Here is a 16,443-nt window from a genome sequence, read left to right on the forward strand (position 1 = left end):
TGAACTCAGGGCCTCAAGCCAACACTGTGCCATGGAGCTCCCCTCCCAGCCTGTTAGTTTACATTTTTTACTCTATCAAAATAACAAAACACCCTCGGGCAATAGGTGTGTGTGTGTGTGTGTGTGTGTGTGTGTGTGTGTGTGTGATTCAGTCAACTATATCTACATTAACAAAATCTTATTTCCTATTTGTGATAAGATTTCACTGGAGAAAAAAAAAAAAACCCAAAAGTTGTTTGATTTTTAGAGGGAGAAAAAAAAAAGATTTTTACAATAAATTTGGAAGATTATCTTGAATATTTGGGCAAAAACCTGAGTGACAAATTCAGGCAAATTTTTATATGTCTGCTTCTTAGAAGTTTTATAATTCATTTATAAAAAGAAGTCATTTGATCAATCTGTTTATATCCTTTTCCCGTTTCCATCTCCACTGCAGATACACTTCACATATCGTTGACAATGACTTGAACTGATCACCAGTGTAAATCTGGGCTGGCACGGGGCCTCCGTCCTCCTTCCCCCTTTAAAGAGCATGGCCCCATTTCCAACAGAAACATTTTGCAGCGAAGACTCGCCAGCTTTTTTCTACCTACTGAAGAAATCCAACCAGAGTTGAACTAACATGGTAACATTTCCAACACATTTCACTGTTTCTTTTCAAATTCACTATTTGCAGGTATGAGAAAGTACAGCCAGTACAGTTCACACCTCCTCTGACCTTCTGCTGCTTCCTGCACACCCTCAGGTCAGGCTTTTCCTATCTCCTCCGCTGGAGCACCCAGGCGTCCTTTAAATAAACTATGCTTTCTGGTTTGGTTTCACTTGGTAAAATTAATACAGTTAAAACACTCACACATGCACACATGTACATGAACACACACTCAGACACAAGCACACGCACATTCACACACACTTTTAAACTGGAGAAAAAAAAACTTTAAGAACATGCCAATTTAAAAGGCATCGACTTAAAAAATAAAGGCAAATACTAAAAACTACCTTACAGTAAGAAGAAAATTAAATGGTTGGCAAGATCAATGAATGAAAAAACGAGCAATGTGCAATGAAAAGCTAATATCTGATATAAGGTATTCTACTTGATAAAAGCGGGGGGAGAAAATCAAGTTTTATCGTTTTCCAAGGAAGCTTGTTTCATTGTAAATACTGAAATATCTCAAACTTTAAAATCTTCCACGTAGGTGGTAGATAACATTATTAAAATTTCATTCATCACTTGGGGTAAACCTCAAGTTGGCATGTTCTTGAACAAGTAACACTGGCAGAATTTCAGCATTTGCAAAACGTTAAGTTTGGCAGGTATTGGAGAGCCACGGTGAATCCAGAGTGAGACTACCCATTTCATACATACGTCATCTGATTAAAAATACCCTGCTGGCATGTTCCAATAATACATTAGAGAACCTTTTTAACGTCTGCCCTTGGACAGTAACCTGAATTATCTTTAGCTGCCATTTACGACTAGGACAGCAGTGACGGAAGAGGGGCAGAGAAGGAGAGAAACGCAAATGAACGCAGCTGATGAGGAGTAGCCCTAGGATATTCCCATCCTGAGGAAAAAAAAATACGCAGACACATAAATAATCAGTCCCTGCACCAGCTGACACACATCTATGCCCTTTCCTGTTGCCACCTCTCCGGGCTTTGCTCCTGCTCTTCGTGAGCCAGGCTGTACCCATAGTGCCTGCACGCTCCTGGTGTCTTCTGCTGTCTGGATGCTGATGCCACATTCCACGGTACTTTCATCATCTGCTGCTTAACCCTGGAGAGTGCGGCTGCTCTCCACAGGGCTCTGAGGTCCCCAGCAGAGGGACTGCTCTCTTCACGCTCTTCCTTCACTCACTCTTCCACACCCTTCAGGACAAGCCCTGAAGCTCTAGCTGACGGCTCGCAGGAAGGGGCTATGGCTGCACGGATACAAAAAGCATTGCTGCTTATGGAACACGTCACTGGCTTGCAGTGTGTGGGACTGGACTGGGGAAGGGCTTTGGAAATGAGCTCTTAAGATATTTTTCGCTTTGTCTGAGTTGCCAATAACCCCTCTGAAGGAGCCGCCCATAGCACATCCGCAGGCTGCTGGTCTCCCAGATCCAGCTCCCGAAGTGGAAGGGGCTGCAGGCAAAGCCGGTAGGAGAGACACTCGGTGTAAAACTGAGTTAAAACCAGGCTGAGTTAAAACCAAGATGTCTTGAAACAGGAAAATGTACAATTTATGGCCATTTTATTCTTCCACTCTCTGAGGCACAGCAGAACTTGGCTTGTCCTGATGCCAGGGTCCTGCTTACTGACACTTGGATTCACCTTTCACCGGGTCGATATCGGAGAGAATTCCTTCCATCGGTTCTGTGTCGATACTGCTTCCTCGACAAACTGGACATCAAGGTGGTCTTTCCGAGGTGTCTCAGGATTGCTTTTGTCAGTAGAGGGTATAAATTGACCAGGCGACTTTGAGGGATATCTAGGAACTTCCAAAACTCTAGTTTTCTAATGAAGGAAGCCTCCAGACAGTGCTGGAGGAAGTCCTGGATTCTTGGGTCCTGTTTCTTCTGATCCAGAAGCGTCTTGGCCACCTTTACAGACCAGTCATTCGGGCCCTGGCAACCAGTTCAGGAGAATGTGACAGATCCAACCCACGTCCCGTCAGATTGGGTTGCTTCCATTCTTGCTAACAGACCTTCATGCTAGGCAGAGGTATGTAAGCATCCAGATAACCAAACGCATGTGTAGAGTCTTCTTCTGAGATTCGGACAAGGTTAACATGGGGTCATGGTAGGCCTTTCTGGCAAGCTTGGGATCTTCCATTAAGCCCTGTTTGCCTTGGGACAATTCATAGAGGCTGGGGTATGTAGTCACTAGGAAGGGTAAAAAAAAAAAAAAAAAAAGACCGTGTTTGACCAAAGAAGCACTTGACTGCTCCACCAAAGAAGCACTTGACTGCTCCATTTCTTACAGGCTGAGGATGAAAACACATTATTTTTTAACCTAGCCTGGTTTGTGGGCAGCTGAAACAAATAATGAAAACAAATAGTTCTATTTTTTTCGCCTTTATTCCCCCTTACCCTTATTCTACATTATTTTCTTCTTCCTCAGCTTATATAACTATGACGCACTTCTCTGAGGACTAGAGGAAAGGGAAAGAAGGATTGTGGGAAAGAAATAATAAAGTCTAAGGAAAAGAGCAGAGCCGTCAGTATCTCTTAGGCAATCCATAATGAGGATTTTCCCAGAACGAGCCTCCTTGCTTTTCCTCTTGGACAACCCAGTACAAACACAAAATGCACTTGATTCTATACCAGGCTGAGAACGACACGAGGCTTAGTTCATCTTCAAGGCAACCATGAACGAACCACATGAAAGAATTAGGTACAGCAATGACTCTCTGAAGTCTTCACAGAGAATCTACCCCACTCACCAACCTCCAGACCTGACTCATCGAGTCCACGTTACGAGCTGCCCACACATCTTCACTTGATGTCAAACCCAGCAGGCCTCAGATGGTGCTCATTATCTTCCTCCACAAACTGGCTTCCCTTCTTGTTTCTCTGGGTGAGCCAGAGCTACAATAATAATCGTAGTCATCCAAGCTTTCAACCTACAGATCAACTCCAACCACTCTCTCTTTTCCCATCCCCACGCTACAGGGACGAGAGAAGGAGTGGAGATTTAACAGAGGTAAGGTTCTGACAGGGAGTCAGAATGCCTCTTGGTAATTGTTTAATATGCAGACTTCCAAATCTCAGCCTACTAAATCAAGGCTTGGTTGAGGAAACAGCATTTTATTTGGGTATTTTTGTGAGGGGCGGAGGAGGTGGTTCTCTGTGAAGTTCTGGCTATCCTGGAATTAACTCTGTAGACCAGGCTGGCCTAGAACTCATAGAGACACAACTTCCTCTGTTTCCTGAGTGCTGGGATTAAAGGCCTGTGCCACCATGCCTGAATAGAATCAGCATTTTAAATTAGATCTCCAAGGGCTTTTCAAACTACCTAAAGATTATTGGTGCTCTAAGGAAATTACTCAGTTAGACAATCCCACTATGAAGGAATGGGTGAGTAAGGCTCCCGGTCCTGAAGAGCACATAGAGACTGGCAGAAAAGCAGTGGTGTCCTACACTGGTGAGTTAAACACAGAGGCAGAAAATAGCATAGACAACATGGAAAGGTTCCCAATGCTGAAAGCACACTTGGATCCATGCTTTTGCCAGGAAGGCCAGGAAAGACTTTCTCCCCAAAAATAAAAACTAAAGAAACAAACAAACAAAGAAAAAGAAAAGAAAGTCCTGTGAGGATCTAGCTCTGAAAGGGAGGTAGCCACTCAAGTCACAGCTTGGCCTTCCAGGGCCACCATAGTTTGTTGGCTCCCAACACCATTAGATTAGGAAAAAACCAAGGGGACAACACAGATAGCTGGCGAGGAGCTCAGAGGGATGAACGAGTGTAAGTTACAATGGCCTTGCCAGTGAAAGAAGCCATTCTAGCTAATGCAAACTCGGAGATTTCATACAAACTTGGTGATCTCTCATCTTGGGATGGCTTAAGGGTATTGTCTTTTCCCTCAACTTTACAATGACGTGAAAGCATCAGTAGTCATGGAATATCACTTCAGACTGGAGATTTTTATCTTCCCTTGGCTAAAGCAATATGTGGAGAGAGCCATGATACTCCCTCTCCATGTTGTGCTAGAAGAAAACTACAGCCCTCTGTCAGCCATGTGATCGCAAAGATACAAAACAGGTGCTCAGAGCCACTGTGTGTGACTGCGGCATTCAGTGTGTTAGGTGTATTTGATGTGCTATTGTCATGATAGAATTTTCAGCCTAGTATTGGTTTTTTGGGATTAAACCTAAGGATAAGTCAAGGGGTGTTTGTACAATTACATGCTTACAAAAGGCAATAAATAAATAAATAAATAAATAAATAAATAAAAATAAAACAAAATCCAAAATTCTACAAATGATCACCATGAGTACTTACCAAGTTAAGTATGGCCTGTGCTGTGGTTAGAAAATAGGAATAGGAACACTGGGGCCTGAGGAAATAACTAACTGAAATGGGTAGTAGGTGGGTTTCCCTTCTGTCCCCAAACTCCTGGAATAAAGACTCACGAGATTCAAAATAATTTTACAAATATCTAGGCCATATAGGTAGGCTCTTCTCTAACTAGCTCAAAACTTAATAACCCATTTATATTAATCTACATTCTGCCACATGGCTGATTACCTGGGCTCAGGTACCACGTATCTGTCTTCTTCACATCTTGCTGGCTGAATCTCACAGACCTGGCTCCACCCCAGAATCCTTTCTGCCTCAGCTTTAGGCCACCTCCTATTTCCTGCCTCAGCTTTAGGCCATCAGACTTTTATTGACAGGGATGCTTCCATACAAACACACGCGATTCTCTGAAGGTTGTCTGTTCACATGTCTAGGAAACAGAGGCTGAAGAGCACATGGAAGAGTACAGTTTCTCTTAGCATCATCAGTTGTTAGTGCTCTACTAGACTAGACACACTCAGAGGCCAGGTATCCAGCCTTACCATATCATAAGTCAGCATTTAGCAGAATGCCAGGTGAATAGTAAGGAAAGGAAGAAAGGAGACGTTCAGAACCAGGTCAGGCCAGAGTCTACTGGCAGAAAACACCAGGAAACTCAGTTTTGACAGTACTTAAAGCCTTAGAGAAAGGAATTGGGCAGAACTGATTCTTATTTCCTAGTAGCTCTGATTGGGGCTGTTCCTGTTTTTCTTCATTTCCATGCCTGTGAAAAATATGCTTCACATTCTTCAGGTCTGGAAAACTTCAAATGTCTTTTGCCTGCCATCCTGCCCTTTCTCCCCCTGTTCTAGTCTATTCTACACACTGATCCCTGGGACCAGCTTTCCTAAAACAGTGGCCTTCAAACTTTTTATTGCACTCACTTCCCAAAGGACTTTGTTTTGTAAACCTTTGAATCCAATTGTACATTACTACACTGACATTTGCATTTTTTCAATCAAAGTTAGAATAATTTACATTATAAATATCTTCATTTTAAAATAAAATATTAAGCTAGTATGGTGGCACACACCGTTAATCCCAGCATGCAGGAGGCAGAGGCAGATGTATCTCTGTGGGTTCAAGGCCAGACTGATTTACAAAGCGAGTTCCATGACAGCCAGGACTACACAGAGAAACCTTGTCTTAAAAACAACAACAAAACAAAACAAGCCCAAAATTAAAAAATGAATAAAATATTAAGGTACTTTTAAAATCTATCTAATGAGCCAGGCATAGTTGGTTACACATGCCTTTAATCCCAGCACTCAGGAGGCAGAGGTAGGCTGATCTCTGCATTTAAGGACAGCCTTGTCTACAAACAATTCTAGGACAGCAAGGACTACACAGAAAAATCCTGTCTCAAAAAACAAAATCTTTATAATGGGATCTAATATCCAATCATCTATACAAGCTTCTCTAATCAGAGATTTTTCTTTCCTTTCTCTCCTTCAACTCATTTCTGTTCTACTTCCATCAAAGAATTTGACTCTGTTCTATATTTTAATTCCTGACACTCTTTGTATTATCTTAATTATCATCATAAAAGTTTATGAATTGAAATTATATAATGTTTAATCCCTGTGACCACAGGGTTATGTATAAATGTATTCTACAAAGCTGGGCGCAATGGCGCATGCCTTTAATCCCAGAACTCAGGAAGACAGAGGCAGGCAGGTTTCTGAGTTCGAAGCCAGCCTGGTCTACAAATGGAGTGCAGGACAGCCAAGGCTATGTAAAGAGACCCAGTCTCAACACACACACACACACACACACACACACACACACACACACACACACACACACACAGATTATTCTAGGGGCTAAGGAGATGGCTCAGAGAGTAAAGTGCTTGAGGCACAAGTGTGAGAATTTGAGTTTAGATCCACAGCACCCATGTAGCTACTAAGTGGCATTGCACACCTGTAATCCCAGCACTGAGAGGTGAAGACAGGAGGACCACAGGGGCTCACTGGCCTGCCAGCCTGGTCAGAGAGCCCCAGAGTCAGTAACACATACACACACACACACACACACACACACACACAATTCTAGATTGAGTTACTTATATTATTATTGGTATGCCACTGATAAAAAGGCAACATGGATACATTTTCATTTTGGTAAGGAGTTATTAAATATCTCTATAAATGTTATTAATTATCTCTATAATTGACCTAGATGGAAACTTGTGGTTGGCAAAATTAGGCCAAGTATCTGTAGGTATTTTTATTTTTTTTTTCTAAATTGAGACACGATCCAACCTCAGTTTTAGAGCTCTATCTTTTTCTGCTTAATTATTTAAGTGAATACTGAGGGGGGGGGGGTAAAAAACCTGCTACATAAGTAGGAAGAAATAGAAGCTGCCCTCAATTTATTTGTCCTGTCAGAATGATGCCAACAATCCTGAGACAGACAGTTCGATTTTTTTTTTTTTTTCTAATGACCCATCAGTTAACCCAGGCAGCTCTCTGGAAGTAGAGGTAGGAGGGGTAAGAGTTCAAGGTTATCCTTGACTAGATATTGAACTCAAGGTCAAACATCCTAAAGGAGATCTTCTCTTAAACAAACAAACAAACAAACAAACAAACAAAATGCAGTGCATTAGTTTACAGTCCACTTTAGAATTTCCTGCAAGTTTATAAGAGCAAACTAGGAACCCATCTGTTCACAAGAGGTCTTGTTGCTCATTTATTACTATCTCAGTGGACTCCATAAATCTTTCTGCTCAGAATCTACCGAAGTCAGATTAGAGTTAGAAAGGGCCTATGGGGAAGTGGGGGGTGGGGTGGGGTGCGGAGGGGTTCGAGGGGAGCTGAAAGAAACTACTGCAGAGTGAAATTGAATACCCAGAATTCCATGTCCTTAAAACACCTCTTGGCCAGGCAGTGGTGACAAAGGCCTTTAATCCCAGCACTCGGGAGGCAGAGGCAGGAGGGTTCGAGGCTAGCTTGGTTTACTGAGTGAGTTCCAGGACAGCTAAGGCTACAAAGAGAAACCGTGTCGAGAAAAACCAAAACAACCAAACAAACAAAACCCACTTTTGGCCTCTATATCTCTTCATCTACAGTAGCAGTCTGGAGCGCTGCCCTAATGCTGCATGACTTGTCAAAACGGATTTCTCCAGTGCTACAAGGAAAAAGCAAACTGCTGAGAGGACCCGAAACCTCGTAGAGCAGGCCTGTGTTTAAAGGATCTCACTATTTCATTGCGGGTCTTGTTTTGAGTCAGGGCCTCAGTATAAAGTGGATCTACCTGCCTCGGCCTTTCAAGTGCTAGGCCTACAAATGTGATAGATTACAAATGTACGCCATCACAGAAGTGCCCTGGCACATGGCCCCTCATTCTGTATATTGCCAGTTTCCTTTGTCCTAGAATTGATAGTTTAATATTTACTGTTTCTAAATTTTTCACCTCAAAATGTAAGATTTCTTTTAGCACAAGAAGCTGTTGTGGCATCAGCAGTTACCTCAACAAATACAGTTTTAAAGAAGACTGGTAAGGACAGTGGTGACCTAGTATTCTTGGCCATGCCACTCACGGCCAAACTTCTCCAAAGGCTCTCAGTACAAAACATGCCCAAGAAACCTCTTCCAAGGTTTCTTCTCCAGGGCTTCTGATTCAAGACACTACTGTATGGGACAGGAATCTGCATGTTTAATAAGCACCTTGAGCAATTCAGATACAAGCAGCCTTAGGTCATGTTCTTGAAATGTTTACCAAAAGGGAAACCATCTTGAAAATACAAGTTGATATTAGTAGAGGTGATTTTTATAAAGCAAAAAGTAAAGAGCTAGGGATATTTAATTAACTGGTTCTGGAGCAAGGAAAACCCACGATAGAGTGTACATATTGTGAGTTCTACATTGATTTGAACCGAAGGACCATCCAAATGTCTGTAGATTCAATCCTGAGGAATGTCTGAGGTCCTGAGGAGCTCAGACCCGTGAGCCCACCCTGCGCCCTGTGCTCCTCTCTCTAGAGCTCTTTGAGTCACCTTACTATTCTGAAAACAGAGTGCTTAAAAAGCCTAGAGGCCTCCAGCTGACTGAGGTATGAGTTCTTTGCCGGCCAAACACTTTTTTTTGATTGTTCAGCTTTTTAAGACAGGATCTCACACAGTGCAGGCTGGCCTTGAACTTGCCCTGTAGTACAGGATGATCCTGTATGCCTGATCCTTCTGAATCCCTCTCCCAAGTACTGGGATCACTGGCATGCACCACCCCTCCCTGCTGAGCCCAACAAGTTGGATGATAGAAAAACATCTTTGATGAGTACTTCATGGTCCAAGAAGGCTTAGGGTTAGTTTGTTTTCTCTTGTGGTTGAGAGGCAATTGCTGTACCACTGAGCTATGCCCCAGGCCCTTGTAAGGGGCAAGCTGTAAAAGAAGTGAAATAAGAAATCCACCTCTAACACACTGTAGTTGAAAAGAAAACACATAGTACATTTATATACATTTGGTAATATTCGTCTGTAAAGTGTTTATACAGAGGCTGTAAAACAATAAAGACACAGCTGAAATAGTGTAACAACGATTAATAAAAAAAGAAGTCATGAATGTGAGAGAGAGCAAGAAGAAGTATATAGGAGAATATTGAGAGAGAAAATAAAAGGGGGGAATGGTGTTATTATAATATAATCTCAAAAATGAAAGTGATCTTTTAAAATGTAGTCTGTATCTTTATATTCATGAAAACAATTATCCTCTTCCCAGAATCAAGTACAAAATTGAGGTGTAACTATAATGCAAACTTGTTTCACTTTTATTGTTGAATGTCTCAAACATATGAAAAAATAGCCTGGAATAATGAACCCCATGTAACTATAAACATGTAAGTAATGTTTTACCCACACTCCCCATATACTACTCTCTCCTCTCACTGATGACTTAAAAAAAAATCCATGTGATTTTATTCGTATTATTATGGTACATAGCTCTTCAAAGAATGGCTTTTTAAAAACCATAACCAAAATGTCATTATCACACCTAAAAGGCTAACAGTGTGAATTTGTTTTTAAAGACAGGGTCTCTGTGTGTAGCCCAGGTTCCAGTACATGGCTGTTCCCAGGCGTGCTCCCACTAATGAGCACTCTGTCCTGACATTCAGTGAGTGTAGTGAATCACAGCATCAAGCACATGGGTTCAAGTGATCCTCCTACCTCAGCCTCCCAGGCATACGCAACCACGGACATGTGGCCTGCGTGTAGGTTATTTTTAAGTACGCCAGAATTTGTGCATCTGAAAATTCATCTTCAATGACTTTTTTATTGATTTTGAAGATGTATTTCACTTCATGCGTATAAGTGTTTGTCGCCGTGTATGCAAACGCATCATGTGCCTGGTACCCAAGGAGGTCAGAAGAGTTCCAGATCCCCTGGAACTGGAGTTATAGATGGTTTGCGAGCCACTGTGTGGGTGCTGGGAACCAGACCTGAGTCCTCTGCAGAGCAACAAACACTTTGAACTTACTAAGCCATCTCTCCATCCCTCCGAGAGTCATCTTAAAAATTTGTCAATCGGCCTTTCTCAAAATCTAGCTCAGGATGCCTTTCAGGACTTTGAGCACCCTAGACTCTCCAAGCCCACCCTCACTCTCCAAGGATAGATTCAATTTGAAAACAGCCACGAATACTTCAGGAATAAAGCTCAATGAATGGAGGGAGTGATGGGACTGGGCCCTATGGGTTTGTTTGAGGAGTAATAGACACACAGGGCACCAGCTGTATTCCTTTCAGGAACAGGGTCCTGTTCTTCAAGCAGGTGAGAAATCTCCTCGGTGGCCAGGCACTAATGAGCTCTGTGGCCCGGCAGCTGAGGCAGAAACGGAACTAAGACGGGAATGCAAGAAGCAGCTGAGATGGCTGGCCAATGGCAGCACGGAAGTTATGCTTAATCTCTGCTGTAAATTCCAGTGATTCCTGGACACTCCAGGGATTTAGCTTGCATTTCAGGCCTTCGTGCTTTTGCAAACTATGTTCTCTGGGGATTAGAGAATGAAGTAGACCCACTTTGTAGGTATCTGTTTTAATCTCTGTGGTGGTTTTATATTACGAATATATGCGTGCACATACATATGTATGTGTTTAGTCCCCCATCTAGACTGGTAGCTTAATTCTTGTGTCTCTGGTACTAAAATAATGACTTCCATGCTTGCACACAGTGGGCCTTCAGAATCCACATGTTTAATGTACTTGGGTGTGTGCTTGCTTAGCTTGTGAACAAATACTAGAAGTGGGTACAAAAACTAAGTCCTCTTTTGTATCTGAGAACTCATTGTTTAATGCGTTTTGATACAAATAAAAAGTGATATAGGCTGGGGGTATAGCTCAATTCGTGGAGTGTCTGCCTCCTACGCTCAAGGCCCCGTCTTCAAGAGCCTCAGTACGATAGAGGGTTGTGCACACCTGCAACCTCAGCTTGAGGCAGGATGATCAAAAACTCAAGGTAATCCTTGGCTACATGAGACCCTCGTCTTAAATGAAACAAAATAAAAAAAAAAAGACTATAATAAATTCTAATATTAGCCTGGCTGACCTACAGCACACACAGCAGGCTCCATACCTGTCACCTATTGTTTTGTTTTGTTTTTTCGGTTGAGGCTGGACCACGACATTTGTGTTCTAGAGCTTTCTGAGAAGGCTTTTGGCCTGGTGGTAGTCTGGTTAGGCATGGCACTGGGGTCCTCTTCACTCCTGAGGTGTGCAGGGAAGGCTGAAACACTTGTAACCACAAGATACCCCAGGGAGGCAGCCCACACATGGAGCAAGACACAATAGAACTCAGAGACAAATCAGGTCCCCGGGGTGACAGTGTAGGGGACCTGGACCAGTGCCAGGACTCCATTTCCCTTAGCTTTTGCCACGGAGTAATTCCATGTGACATAGGTAAGATCAGTAACCTTCACATGGTTTGGGCCCTAAAATGTCCTCACGATGTCGTGAAGTAGCTGTGGGCTCTCAACACAGAGTGAATCAAATGCAAAAACTTGACAGCAAAGCAGTTCTTGTGACTGCAGTCCCTGGAAGTTTCAGGTCTTTGAAATGTTATAAAAACAGATAGATTTTGCCCAAGGAAATGGGAACGATTTCTTTTCTTCTCATTAAAAAATGACATTTTAAAGTCCATGTTTGGGGTTTCACAGTGGTTCTATTTTTCTTTGCAGAGCTAACTCTTGACAAGTTAATGCACTAAGTGCATATTGGAACTGATTTCCAAGTTAGCTGTGTCCACATTCTTCTAAAAATAAATCCTCTTTTTCAGAATACCTACTTCAAGGAAAATAGATGGCTGACTGTCCAGTTCGTTGTTTTAAAACTATAGAAAATTGAAACAATCCAAGCTAGTGCTTAAAAGGATCTCTTGTTGGAATGGTTCATAGACTTCACTTTCTTTCCCGCCTTCTGTCCCTCAGCAAAAACAAAAACTAGACAAACGACAGCAAAGAATCGTTGGCTCCTAGTAGAACAACCCACCTAGCCTTTAAGTTGGTAGGAAGCCGGAGCATCTTTTCCAGCATTGTGCCAGTGACTGTGCCACACCTACCACCTGTGGCATAGTCCTAGGATGACTGACTGGTAAAGGAGGCTGTGGGAAGCTGTGTGGGTAGAAAAGAGAGAATCTTGGTTGAACCTGAATTTTATCAAGATAATAGAGACTTCTGAGCCCCAAACGGCTCATAGTGTATTTTCAATGTAGTCTTTCTTCCTTATAATCAACAAGTCTACAGAAATTTTTACAATCCTTCTCATTAAGTGTTTTTTTTTTTTTTTTTTTAATCTATTGAGTCATGTTTGCATGGAAGCAACTTGATTTGGATAAAGAGGAAACAGGACTGAAGTGGCTGAGCAACAGGTTTGCTTGGTTTTAATGGCTGCATTGCACAAGCTGGGCAAGGCATCCTATGACAGAGAAGATTGTTATAAGTTGGAAATCCAGCTAGACCACCCAAGGACTTACAAAAGCACTCCAGCCTCCACACCATAGGAACCATTCCTCTGACCTTGCCACACATGGTCGTGAATCCTGTGACCATTTCTCAATTAGGAGCCATACAGCAAAAACTACCACATTTCTTGCTAGGTTTATAAAGGAAATTTATTATTTTTAAGTAAAATCTGAAATTATGTACTAAAAACAATCCATCTACACAAAAGAAAAAATAGAAAAGATAAAAACGCAAACACTAGTACTATTTTTATACTGCGCTAAAAACATCACATTTTAACAAAGGACATCCAAAGTAGGAAGAAGGCAAATTTCCTTATTTGCAAATAATATGAGGTCTTTTTTTTTTTTTTTAAAAAAAAAAAAGACCTCATAAATATTCTACAAAAAAATTCATAACTTATAAATTAGGTAAAATTGCATGATAAAAAGAATCAGCATCCAGAAATCTGCAGTGTTTCTGTACATTAATAGTAAACTGTTTTCTGACAGGAAAATAACTCCATTGTGACAGCTACAAAATAAATGAACAGTAAAACAGTAAGCTTTCTAAAAATAATTTCAACCAAGACAGAAAACTCTTTACAATTCAAACTATTAAGTGCTGAAGAGAGACTGAGATGAATGCAGTCAATAGGAAGTGCTCCATTTTACAGACCATGAAAATCACTACTGTTAAAGTGCCCGCAGTACCCGAAGCAGTCTACCAAAATGCTATTCTTTACAGAAATATAAAAATGTTTCTTCCAAAAATCATACAGGAGAACCACAAGAGACCTCCAATAGCCAAAACTAACAAGTAAAGGAGTAAGCGTGTCGATATTACACCCACTGACTTTAAAAACGTGAGTAATGCTGCCATATAAACATATAAAAAAAAACAAAAACACAATGGAGAACACAGAAATAAAGCCACGCGTTTACAGCCAAATGATTTTTCACAAAGACACCAAGAGCACATATCCAGGAAATGACAATTTCTTCTATAACTGCTACTAGAAAAACAGGATATCTATATGCAAAAAGAATCAAAGTACCTCCATGTCTTTCATCACACATAAAAAAATCAACTTAAAATGGATTAATATGAGACTAAAACCTGAAACCAGCTGAAGAAAAATAGAGGAAATGCTTCACGAAATTAACTGTGCAAGGGTTTTTTAAGTTTTTATTACATTAAGAGAAAGGGTGTGTGCGTTCATATACCTCAGAGAATGTGTGCCCGTCAGAGGACATGTTGTCAGAGTTGGTTCTCTCCTCCCGTCATGTAGGCCACGGTACCAAGCTCAGGCCACAGGCTTGGGAGCATTTTCGCCCAGTGATCCATCTCCCTGGCCAGTATTTTTAAATAAGACTTCAAAAGCACAGACAACAAGGCCCAAAATTTGGGGGGAAATTACATCAAATTTAAGTCTTTTGTACAGCAAAGAAAATAATTAACAGTGTGAAGGAAAACCCAAAGAAAGAAAACATTTGCAAACTCTATGTCTGATACAACAACAAGAAAAGTGGGCATAACACCAGAATACACACTTCTCAAATGAAGCTGCCTAACTAGCACGGCAAGTGCCTGAGAAATGGTCTGCATGAGCATCACTCACTGGTAAGGAAATGCAAATCCAAACAGCAAGTATTACCTGTCCCAGCTAGATGGGCGATTACTAGCAAAAGTAACAAATGTTGCTGAGGACGAAGGGGGATTCTGTCACACCGATTACTAGACGTCCATCCACGGAGAATGAGATCAGCTTCCTGAAGACACAGCTGTCATCCCCTCCAGTGCTTACCACAGCATTCATGAGAAACAACGCAAGCGCTTACAGTTGGAGCAAATAAAGAAAATGTGTAAATACACAACAGGGGACTGACCAGCCATTCTAAAAAAGGGAGATCCTGAAATTTGCAGGAAAATGGATGAACCTGGAAGAAATTATATTTAGGAAAGCAAGCCAGACACTGCAAAAATCAGTACCATATGCTCTCAAGTGCGCATAGAACTGAGAACGTGAGTCTCACAGGAGTGGAAAGCTGTTGGTTCTCAGTGGCTGGGGAGTACAGAGAGGTACAGATGAGAAGCTGTCTAAGAGGTTCAAAGTCACAGTCAGATAAGAAGAGTTAATTCTGGAACTTTAGTACACAGAAGAATAACTACAGCCAACAATAATATATTGTTCATTTCAAGAATGCCAGAAAATAAGATTTTGAATTTTTATCATCAACAAGGAAAGATCAAGGTTTGAAGTGCAGAGCGTGCTAATTATGCAGATTTGGTCATTATTCAGCATTTGTATGTACAGCTTTGTCAACTGAAAATAAAGCAAAGCTTCAATCCTGGAGAAAGTGACTGGAGAGTTTCAGCAGTTAGAAGCACCGCTGCTCTTCCAGTACCCATTTCCAGGGGCTCCGAGGCCCTCTCTGACCTCCACAGACAGCAGACATGTGTGGTGTATTTACATTTCAGGTTCTCGTGAGCCCTACAGACTCCACAGCACAGAAGTGCCACTTTGATGCCAGTTGTTCCTGCTTGTGGAAAAGAGTGTCAATGGCGGATAGACTACTTAGGATCAATGAACCATCTGCTCTGTGGACTAGACTAGGCTCATGGGAAATGTGCTGAGATGAAAATCCAGCCGTGAAGCCTACTCCTAATGCCAACCCCTGTCTAATGTCAAAGGAGGGACTCCCCCAGCCAAAATGTTTGTCAAACAAGCAAGACGACTTGAGTTCAGATCCTCAGGAACTATGTTAAATCCTACCAAAGCCGTTTCGTATTCCTACAGTCTCAGCTCTGTGGAGATGGAAACAGATCAGTCATGCTCCCTGTGCACACAGTCTAATGTACTAGACAAGCTCTAGGGTCTAGGAGAGACCCTGTGTGTCAGAAAATAGTGACAGGGGAAGACACTGACGCTCACCTCTGTCCTACTCACACAGTAGCAAATACTTCCAAGTGCTTTTGAACATACATATGAACTCATGCACCTGTACTAAACATATACACAACATACACACACACACACACACACACACACACACACACACACACACACACACATGGCCACACACATGCACACACACAGGCAAGGAGTATGAAGATGGGACAAAAAAAATGACCTATTAAAATTCTGCTTTCAGAAATGGTCCTCCTTATGATAGAGTTTGCAACCTTCAATAACTGGTTTTTCCTGTCACATCCTAGTGAAAAACTGTGGTTTACTTTGACTCTCATCCCTTTAGATGTGTCTGTAAAAGAGCAAGAAGTGGGGCTGAGGCCACTAAGAACATCACCTGTTACGACTGAGTGCCATCACCATACCACATGGTGAAATTAACTTCATAGTATCCCAATATGTTTGACACAGTTGCCTCAGTACTTGCTTTGTCTGTCTCAGTATCCACTGCTATTACCTGCAACATTATAATAATATATATATATATATAAAGTGTAACA

The 16,443-nt window shown here is 41.7% G+C and overlaps 1 non-coding gene and 1 pseudogene across 1 annotated transcript; one reads left to right on the forward strand and one right to left on the reverse strand.

The window, feature by feature from the left end:
- Positions 1-1,552: 1,552 nt before the first annotated feature.
- LOC129681007 (neuroepithelial cell-transforming gene 1 protein-like) lies at positions 1,553-13,059 on the reverse strand (annotated as a pseudogene).
- LOC129681148 (small nucleolar RNA SNORA40) lies at positions 11,235-11,359 on the forward strand. Its single transcript, XR_008720798.1, has one exon. It is a non-coding gene; the product is annotated as a small nucleolar RNA SNORA40 (small nucleolar RNA).
- Positions 13,060-16,443: the final 3,384 nt, after the last annotated feature.

The sequence above is a fragment of the Psammomys obesus genome, unplaced genomic scaffold (genome assembly GCF_907164565.1).
Source record: "Psammomys obesus unplaced genomic scaffold, mPsaObe1.curated_primary_1811, whole genome shotgun sequence".
NCBI classification, from domain to species: Eukaryota; Metazoa; Chordata; class Mammalia; order Rodentia; family Muridae; genus Psammomys; species Psammomys obesus.